The sequence below is a fragment of the Parasteatoda tepidariorum genome, chromosome 9 (assembly GCF_043381705.1).
Source record: "Parasteatoda tepidariorum isolate YZ-2023 chromosome 9, CAS_Ptep_4.0, whole genome shotgun sequence".
Classification (NCBI taxonomy): domain Eukaryota; kingdom Metazoa; phylum Arthropoda; class Arachnida; order Araneae; family Theridiidae; genus Parasteatoda; species Parasteatoda tepidariorum.
The window spans coordinates 52,790,295-52,801,686 of record NC_092212.1 but is presented as its reverse complement, the minus strand read 5'-3'; positions in this window follow the sequence as shown (position 1 = coordinate 52,801,686).

The window sequence follows — 11,392 nt, the reverse complement described above, 5'->3', positions numbered from 1 at the left end:
TATATATATTTTTTTTCTGTGTCCAGCGGGGATATATGTGATGCCAGAATTGGCATACACATATTTATTTTCTATCTTTTAAAATATCCTTCATTACTTAAGCTTATTTTTATTAATAGAATTATTTTTAAAATAAATCAAAAACTTAATCTTTTCAAACGAACATAAAATATTTATTTCTTCTCTTCTAGATCAATGTAACGGATACTTTTTATTTCATTACTAATGCAGACTTATTAATTCACTGTCGCGCCTAATAGAAAACAAAAATCTATTTATAACTTTTTAGGCTAAATTTCTAACCAAAAATATGTTTCTGTTGCATGGTTGTAATAATTTACATAAATTTGTTGGCGACTCGTGATCGGCATATTTTGACCCAATATTGATATGCTGGTTGGCTTTGTTTTGGCTGTATTATATTTTGATAATTCGCCAATTTTGGATCTCCTACCCATACTTTCTGTGTCCGTTGGGAACAATTGTATTCACTTTTTAATTCAAAATTTGTGGCGACTAGGAGTCCCCTTTGGGCGCTCCTGTCCCAGCCATCCTAACGGTTTTAAAAATGCAATCGTAACGGAATGCTAATAAAACTTCTTAATGTGGAAGTTATATTTTCTTGATCCCTTTAGGGGATTTACTTTTGATAATTTGTAATTATATATGATGACCATTCTTTATAATCTTCACGAATTATTGTTTAATAAATTTGATTTTTACTAAATGATTTATAGATGAATTTCCTGGAGACTGTCATTTTGTTTCATACTCTTATTAAAAGCCAATACGAACAATAATGAATTTAGATATTTTCCACTATACAAATATTGGTGACCACTGATGGAGAACTACCTCAGCCATAGCGATACATTAGACTTACTGAAACTATTGCGTTGAGTTTAGATTTGCAAGTTGCAAATAATTTTTCAGATTATTAACTTTGTATAATATGAATAACTTATTTTTATTGTAACTGACAAAATCGGCTATTTGAAATGTGCCAGACAGATTGAAAAGGTATTTTCTTATTAGCCTGTAAGTTTCAGGCTTATTACAATGAGCGTACTTACCTTTAGACTAATTATAACATACCTTGTAATCATAGTCCGAATTATTACAAGTCGTTTTTATGAGAATTATATGCTCATTACAGTAAGCCTAAGATGTTTCAAGCTGATTGAGTAACTTTTCGACCACATTCTAAATAGCTAAAGTTAAAATAGGCTTATTGGCTTAAAAATTTCAGGATCATTAATAAATACTGAATACTTAACTTAACTTATACACATTATAGAACATTACACATGTGCCCATTAGGTGCCTTGCGATATGACAATAACATTTACAAGGAGCAAGATTTTCCAAATCTACCACGATATATACTAATAAAAAAAGAATCAATTAGTATATCCAAATATTCATTCATAAATCAATAAAATTATTTAATCAATGAAGCGAATCAATACAAATTGATTAACGACTTATATTAAAAAAAACTATCACTTTTTTATATGATTTTAATTCGTCAATGAGATAAACAATTATAACTTCATTAAAGAATAAATACTAAAATTTAAATGTACTTTTCCTCAATATTTTTATATTATTGTAAAAATTTACTACTGTGTCCCATTGAATACTAAATATTTTGGGAACATAGATGAAAGAGCTTCATTGTTTTTTTACGAAATGCTGAGATTTTTACTGATTTTTTTTAAAAGAAAAATGTGGTGCGTTTTGAATTATGTTTCTGGACTGTATGTTTCGCATGCTTATTTTTTAATATTTTTTGGAATGTCATCTTCATTCTAAGAAGAAAATTTTTACTTCTTAATATCATATAACCAACATTTTTTAATGTTTATTATTAATACTATTCTATAGCGATAAAAAAAACTTTCTTTAAGTAAAGTGAAAATGGAAATAGTTAAAATTAAATATCGATTGTTACATATCACTCTAAAATTACCACACTTAATATTTCGAGCTAATAAAAAAAAAGAAAATCAATTAAAAGAACGTACTATATTGAGTAAAGACAACGACTTGAAAATAAGGTGCAAATGACAGCATAAAAGACCAAAATTGGTGATGGTCGACTGTAACCTTACCGGTTTCGGTGAAAGTCAGATGAATCTCGCCAGTAAATGTCCATAAATACATGGTCGCTTCAGTAAGTGTCGGAAACATATGCTAGATCTGATTTGATACTAATTTATCATTCATAAATTAGATATTCACAATCATTCATAATATTTAAGTCCACACTATTTTATTTTAATATCCGATTATGAGAAATTACGAAAAATATTAGATGTTTTCTGCAGTAGAATTTTCGCGATTAAATATTTTCCACCCGGCGTACACTTGGCCGGTATTTCTTACGGTGGAAGATGTTTTTTAAAAGTTGTTACTGGGCATTCCCGACGCTGATGTTTCTTAAGGTTAAGTGTCTCTGCTCATGATATGCTTACCCTGTATATCCAACACTGATATTTTTCCCAGTTTTTCTTAATCGGATATAAAAATATCCAATGAATACTTAAACATTGAATGAGTTAATATAAAATCAGATTTAGCATACATTCACCAAAGTGACTATGTGGTTGTTGATATTCATCGGTGAAATCTGGGTACTCTTAAAATACACTTCGAGAAGAATTGGGAATTCATAAAAATTTAAATATTTTTATTAAAAAGCAAAACAAAAACAAAAATAGAAATATTTTTCCAACCATTTAATAAAAAATATTATTAAAAAAAAACTGATTCGCTTACTAGTAAAGACATCTTAAATATGAAACTGATTAAATTGAATTTCAGTATCCAATGTTTACTTTAAAATTCTTGTGTGAAAATCCTTCCCAAGAGTGATTTTTCTTGAATATTTATGTATTTTAAAAAAATATTTCGAATTCGTCTTTTAAAGAATTTGTATTAAAATTCGTTTCATTCGTATTTTAAAAAATATTCGAGTTTTAACGAATAAAACATTCATAAACAGAACAGTTATTATTGCAGAGATTTTTTAGCCTATTTTAGTCTGGTTTTAATGGTTATATCATTTAGTTTTATCACAAGTTGACAATTCTTTCAGTTTTTCATACACCTTTTATGTGAATATTTTTATATATTATGAATATTTTTATAACTGTAATTCAATATTAAGTATAAAATTACAGTTTCTATGATTTAGTTGCAATGCAATTTCTAGATGCAATTTATCGGTTAATTTATATTCAGAGTATTGCATTGCTTAATAAATGTTATTCATTCACATGACTTAGGGAAGAAAAATAACTATCATATAAGGAATTTCTTGTTGGCTTGCATTGTTTTAAAGAAAAGAGAATACCCTACGCTAAGAGACATCGTTTGCCGGCAATATGTAATAAATAATCAGGATGTTTCTATAAATATCTTATTTTATTTTATAACCGCCGTTAAACAGTTTTCTCATCCTATCCAATCCAGAAGACAAAGGAGCTTCTTGATCAAGTATAGGGAGAAATTTGCTCTCGTAGAGGTCTTTTCGATGGAATTTACACACATTTGAGTAACATGGAGAGGGAAACCACGAAACCTCCCACGATTAACCTGACTGCAAAGAAACTCTAACCCATGATGCGTCCACCACAGATAATATTTTACGTCACCACCGTGGTTGGGGCGAACTGGATACGGAATTCGTATCGACAAGCCATTGTTGGGATTCGAATCCAGTTTACCTTATTGGAAAGCGAACGCTCTATCCAGTAAGCCGCCACGGCTCACTCTTTAAATATCGTCTTAGATACTTTCTGGCATAACATTCTTTAAAATTATGAAATGTTCAAAAATAATTTGTAAAAAAGATCCAGATAAGGCCAGGTATAAGATTCCGGAAACATTATTATTTCGTCTTTTAATCTGTTTCGGTTAATGTTTTGCATTTCATTTACTTATTTCTCAAGCATTATTAAATGTATTCTAATGAAAAGATATTGTACTCAAATATACTGTATTATAAATCTAAGTTTTGAAACATAAATCGGAAAAGAACAAGAAAATAAATTATGCACTGTTCAATATACCGGATCAAATTATGCTGAAATATATCGGCACCCTTGGTGCCTGTACTCTTTATAGTAAAATCCATTTTCTCCATAAAATTTCACGGAACAAAAAATCTGATATACCGTAATTTTTACAATAATAGTTATTGGTTATAAATATGGATTTTAAGGTAAGATTAATTTTAAGGATGGTACACGCAAGTTGTAGGTATTTTTTTACCGTAATTTTTTCCATAATTTTCTTCACTGTATTTTAGAAAGATTTCATAGGTGAGTTACCGAATAAGAGTTTTCAACACTGTTGTGCAGTTTTTTTTTAAATTAAATTAAAAATCAAAATGCTTGAAATTTAAAAGTATTTATTACTTTAGCTTAGAAGGAAATTTTATTTAATGCGTTATACTTTCTTGCAAATTATGCTTGCAAATTTAAAGTATGCAAACTATGATTTATGACGAAAATTAAAGTGAGGTAAGACTTATCAAATTATTCACACCTAAGCCAACAATTCATTTAAAATAGTTTGCATTTTTACACCAAATAAGCAGTAGTCTTCTATGTGGTAATAATTTTTTGCTTTCATTTAACTCTAATTTGATTCGAAAGATTTATGAAAATGCGTTTTATTTACAGTTTGTAAAATTCTATTTTGTATTTTGTTTTGCAATTAATATTAAAGTATGTACAAAAATTGATCTTTATTTGCTTAATAACGTTAATAAATACGAATCTTTATCGAACAAAAATTTTTATTTCATAATTAGAGCAAGATATCAAAAATATCCTGAATAAATAATTTTCACTGTAGTAATATTTTTATTTTGTTTGACTCATGGGACTCTAATTCAAAATAATTAAAAATTAAAATGCATAAAATGCGCTTTATTTATAGTTTGAAACTCAAATTTTGCATAATTTTATATATATTACATATTTTTAGACGGAGGAAAATTCTGTTTTGTTAATTTAACAATGAAGTAAAACACTAATTTCTATTGAACTACGAAATATTCTTACACAATCATGAGTTATTTAAGCATATTCGATTGTTAAATTCGATAAATATAATTTTCATTTGATCACTTTTATTCCGTGTGCATTTTTATAAGTGCATAATAAGTGTTAATAGGAGGTGTTAAGCAAGATGTTTTATTCAATGAAGCTATTGCAATAGTTAAATACTATTTTTGTAAATATAACTATTTTCTATAATTATGAATTTTTATAATTCATAAATTATAATTCTTAAAATTTTCACTGATCAATAACTCATTAGTCTCAGCTATTTGTGCAAAATAATAAGAAATACTTTAATTTCAGCACTACATTTTAATTTGGTTTTAAAAATTATATTTTGAATAGGAAATCGCAATCTAGTCGTTTGATTAAAGCGACATCCATTAAAACTGAGATAAGAAATTGGCTTAATTCAAATTATTTAGATTGGTTTAGTTAGCTTGGTTTAGTTATATTGATTTAACTACATTGAATGGGTTACAAATAAAGGCATTTTCCATTAAAGTTTCTGAGAAATTGAAATGAGATGTTTCATTATTCATCATTAAAGTGTTTCGGAGAAGTTTTTTATCGGAATAAATAATTTTTGTAAAATTTTTAATGCGTTTGTAATGATATAAAGGTTCACAAAACGTAATTAAAAGTAAAAATTGCATGTTTTTTATTTTTATTATCATTCATCATAATTAAACTGTCTTAAATATTAAAGAAACCAAATTAATTCTCTGTCTCAGAAAATTATTTCCTTTCATTTAAGGCTGAATAAAAGGGATTTTAATTTTGAATATTGAAATTTTTTTTTAATTAATTATAAGAATACGGTGTAAAATAACAGTAAATTTCGTTGTTCTTGATTTTTACACACACACAACAGTAGAAATCCTCTTTTTTTAAAGAAAAAAATCTTTATAATTAAGAAATTTCTGACTTACGGCAAAGTTTTTGCTAAATCATTGAATAAAACGATAATTTATTAATAAAAATTTTTATCTAAAAGATTCTTCTTCTAAAATTTTTTTAAATTGAAGGAAAAAAAGATTTCATTACACTAATGCGTCATTTTATTGATTCATCATATTATGATAATTTCAATCACATTAAAAATGCTTAATGATAATTTTCTTAAAATTTTATTAATTTGTTATTTTCTGATAATTTCAGTTACGCTAAGATGTTAAATGCTAAAATTTTTTACACTGTATTGATTTATCATTCTGTATTAAAGTCAGTTATGCTAAAAATGTTCAATGCTAAATGAAATTTACAATTTATTGGTTTGATATTCCATAATAATTTCGAGTATGCTAAATTTTAAGAAAAATATTTATTTGTTATTTTGTGATAGTTTTAGTTATGCTAAGAATGATCAATACTATTTTTTTGTTGATTCGTTATTCTGTGATAATTTTAATAAAGCTAAAATATGTCCAGGAGAAATTTTTTTAAATTTTATTGATTTGTTATTATGTGATAATTTCAATTATTTTAAAAATGTGCAATGCCAAATTTTTTTATAATTTATCTTTTTAGGATAGATTATTGACGCCTGGTGGCTGAGCGGTAGTGCTTCGCGCTGTCGTTCCACAGGTCCCTGGTTCGATCCTCGGGCCGGGCAAGGTTGACTCAGCCTTTCATCCCTTCAGTGGGTCGATAAATGAGTACCAAGCATGCTTGGGAACTAAANTTTAAAAATGTGCAATGCCAATTTTTTTTATAATTTATCTTTTTAGGATATATTATTTGCTCCAGAAATGATGCAAATACAAAAGCCAATAATGAAATTGAAATTCATAAATCATTAACACAATAAGAATACTAAAATTTGAAAGTACGTACATAGAAAAAACTTTTTATGTCACCAAATTTGTAGCTTCAATATGCAAAGGGAAATGTTAAGCTCATTTTAGTTATGTGAATAATTCAGCAAAAAAAATGTTAAAACCTAAAACTGGTGGTTGCTTTGTAGAGGAAAAAATAAAAAAGTATTATAAAAAAGAATGAAAATCATTTTATTAGCGTATTATTATGCAACTGTTGCTAGTCAAATCTTGTATTCGCGCAGTTTCAGCTTTCTAAAAAAATATCTCAAAGCCATTTAAGAGATGCAATTTCTATTTTGAATTCCATCCTTACCCATATTGAGCAGAGTTTTTCAAATTATGGTAGAACAGATTATCGTAAACGTTAAGGTATACCTATTTTTCAGTACAATCGCTATTGGATGTTAAATTGGGAAAAGAGAAAAACTATTTTCAAATGATATTTGAAAGTGAAAAAAAAGCATTTGAAACATATTTATTACAAAAGAAAATGTTAGTTTAAAAATATAACAAGTTTTGAATCGGAAAATTCCCTCGCAATTTAAGCTGAAATCTTACATTGAGTACAAACTATTGTTTATGGGAAAGAGTTCGCAGGAATGTTGCCAAATAACAGAAAAAGAAAACAGTGAAAAGACTCACTTTTAAAATAAATAAATACAAGATATATAAATAAATAGCTCAAATACATTTATATGGTTTCTCTTTTACGGAGAAAAAAAATGCTTTCACAATCACCATACTTGTAGGGTAAAGACATTTCTGATGAAAACTTTGTGCTGTTTTTTCTCATTTTTATGCTATTTAGTCTGCAATGTGACAAAAAAGCAATTTTTTTACATTAAGTATAGCAACCCTGTTAATGTATCTGAACACAGTTTATATATTTATTGTTGCACACCCATGGCTACGATTTGATATGAACCCGCTACCTTTATTTTAAATAGCCTTTGGCTAAGATTAAGCTGCTGTAAATATAATTTAAAAAATCAGAACTATTCCAAAAATTTTTTTAATTTTCATTTATTGATACACATACATATGATGACTTGTGAGTTTAATTCAAAATACCTTTTATAAACCCTATTCAAGTTTAAGAAAAGATCAATCTAATTGGAGGAAAGCATTGCAAACGTGCATCTATGGCAACGTGGAGGTATCTGGTTCGTGTCCCACCGTGTACCAGGCTGTATGCGTGTGCTATTTTTCTCTATCTTGCGTAATATGTATGTATCTGTATCTTGACAAAGACATATTGTCTGAGCTTTGTCATGAGGATAAAAGTCAGCATACGTGTGCGAAAAACTATACTAATAAATATAAATAACATAGATGCATTCAGGATGCCCGGTAGCTGCACTCGTGCCACTGGTCCTGGGTTCGATCCTCGGGACGGGATTGTTGACTCAGACTCTTAGAGAGTAGCAAGCATGCTTGGTAACTGAACACTGGGGGTTTCACGTTCGGCTGACCACCTAATTGGAACATCTGCTCCTGCACCCTAGAGCCCAAGGTCAAGAAAACGGAGATAGGCACAGTAGGCCTTGGCCCTCTATGGGGTGTCGCGCCACTGAGTTTAGTTTTAGATGTATTCAGTGTTTACGGTGGGATTTGAACCAGCTCGTCGCTTTTATTTCAGGATATTGGGATAACCCATAAATAGAAGTTTTATTTACCCTGGTGTATTATATTTTAGTGACATATAAGCTATTGATTTAGTTCAGCATTGTCCAGGCATTTGTACATTTACAAATGCATATTTTTTTATATATAATTTAAAATGTTAGCAGATATTAACTTACAGCTTGCATGGGTAAAAACCAAATAACCGACAAGAAATAAAATTTACAAGCGTTTGCCAAATAAAATAGAGGTTATCAAAATAAAAATTTTTGCGTCATCTCAAACTATCTTAGCACTGTTAAAATTACTAACTTTTTGCTTAAAATTACCAAATTTTACCGCACTTACAACTAAACAGCATAGAAATAAAACCCATATTTTATTATTAATTTCTCTAAAAAGTCAGAACCCAGTGCTTCTGTAAAAATTAAATTTTTTTGGGTGTTCTCATAGAGCAAGAAACACAGTAAATTTGACAAAATTCTGATAGTTTGGGCCATACTTTTGTTCTCAGTCTTAGTTTTCTTAATTCCGCAAACAATTTTTAATCTTAATATATATTTACTGAGTTCTGTAGGTGGTTTTGAAATTATGACACAAAAAGAATATATTTTTTTCAAATATTTAAATTTAATGTTTCAGTTTCAGACATTAAAAACACAAATACAAAAGTTTTTTTGTAAGGATAACGTTGATGGAGAAAAAAAATTCTGAAATTTCTTACACAAATTAAAAAAAAATTCTGGTAAAATTAAGGTACTGTATGGTAATGGCATTTCTGATAAAAGGAAAAAAAACATAATTTTGGTTAATAAAGCCAAATTAAAAAGTATTTAAACCGATCGCTTAGTAATTTTTCAGTTTATATATTAACGATTTACAGAAAATTCTAGTTTAAAAATTATATAGTTCACAATTATATAGTGTGTAATTTATTACACATTTTTTTATTTTTACTAAGTTTTTCTGGAATTTATTGCCAATTTTATCAAAACCAATACCAAAGAGGTTTGGTAAAGACGTAAATGTATATGCATTATGACGTAATGTATATGCATTACAAAATGTATTTATAAAATTTTAAATTAATTAAATACACTTTTGAATTTCTTTTTAAATATCGATTGGAAAATAGCAGTCGCAACAATTGAAATGAAAATATTATCAGAAATTTTAATAATGTCAGTTACAATCAAAATTATACAAACTTCAACCCTTGTACTTTTGTGGGAAGACAAAGATAGCATTTAAAAATGAAAAAATAATAGTACTTAAAATATTTATAAAAATTTCAGATAAATCTTCTTTACAATTTTTCTATCGTTTTAGAAACTTGAAAATCGCATTTAATAAATAAATTCTAGAAATGAGCTAGATATAAAAGATGAACCATTTAAAGTCTTAGCAACGAACTTTGCGTCCCATAGCCTTAAAAATTCAATGCTTGATGTTTAATAAAATCGCTAAATACTAATATAGGAGTAGTATATAAACACTGAATAACATGGGATATGAATATGAAACTATTTGTTTGTCCTTTCGCTGCTTCAACGATCTTGTGACAATAGAGAACTTAGTAATCAGAACTGCTTAAATATTTTAGTTAAAATTATTTTATTATACATCGTCCGTACTATTTATTGAATGAATACAGTTCCTTGGCGAACTTACAATATAATTTGAGTAGTAACCTATTGTCTTTTACATTGTTTAAGCAATAAAAATGGGAATCTTAGTAGAAAAATATCATGCGTCATTAGTATACTGTTATCAAATGATTATATAATTTCCTTCCAACAGTCATTTTCCTTAATAATGTATAATTAAAATATAATTGATGTTTCATTTTGAATGTTTTTTTTTTGTTTTTTATCACTTATTTTTTGTTCTTCTTGTTGTTAAAGATGGAATCTCAAAATAGACTTTTTATTTATAGATATCCGGAAAAGCAGACCAATTAAGAAACAAATAAATATTTCATACTCAAAAGAAAGCCAAATAGAAAACTGTTAAATTATGAATTACACAATCAATTTGTTTAGAATAACATGAGTTAAGGCAAAAGATATAAAATTTTGCTATCAAGCCTAGAATTAATCACTTACATTTTGCAGTTTATCTAACAGGGTTAAAACATGCAATTACGTTTGAATTTGTTCAACAGAAAATTTTATACCATACTTTCAAGAACATTCCATTTAGATTTGGCAATATATATCTTTAATGATTTGATCTCAGTTACAAGAATGAGACAGTAGTACACGAGAGAAAAAACTAAAGAAGTGGTGATAAATTTGAAGTGTTGTTTTAAAGCCCCTTCAAAGAAACCATAAACCTTTCTATGAATTTAGAGTGTTTTCTAAAACTCTTCCGTCATTTAAAAAAAAAAAAAAAAAAAAAAAAAAAAAAAAAAAAAAAAAAACGGTCTAAGTGTATTAAATTCGAAGAAAAGCTGTAATTTTAAACTATATATACTATCATACCGTTAAGAATTAGTTAGGTTTTAAGAGGGACAAGTAGTTTAAAAGAATTGGGTATACTGAAATGGCTTTAATCCTGCTGAGTAACTTTTGGGAGAACTGAAAAGTAGACTAACTTCCATTTTTAGAATAAGTGAAAAATAATTAAAAAGGTAATGAAAATGTTTATGATCTATTACCAAGACTCTAAGTAATAGTATAAGATATATATTTTTCAATTTTCCTTTTTTTGGATAGTTGAAAAAAAAATTTTTGCGATTTCTTTTTTACTTAAACCGTTTCGATATTGGATGCAATTTTTTTTTCTTATTGTTTCAGCTTACGTGCAATAAATAAAACACAATATTATTTTTCTTAATATTTTCTTTACCAATATAAACGATTTACTGGAAAT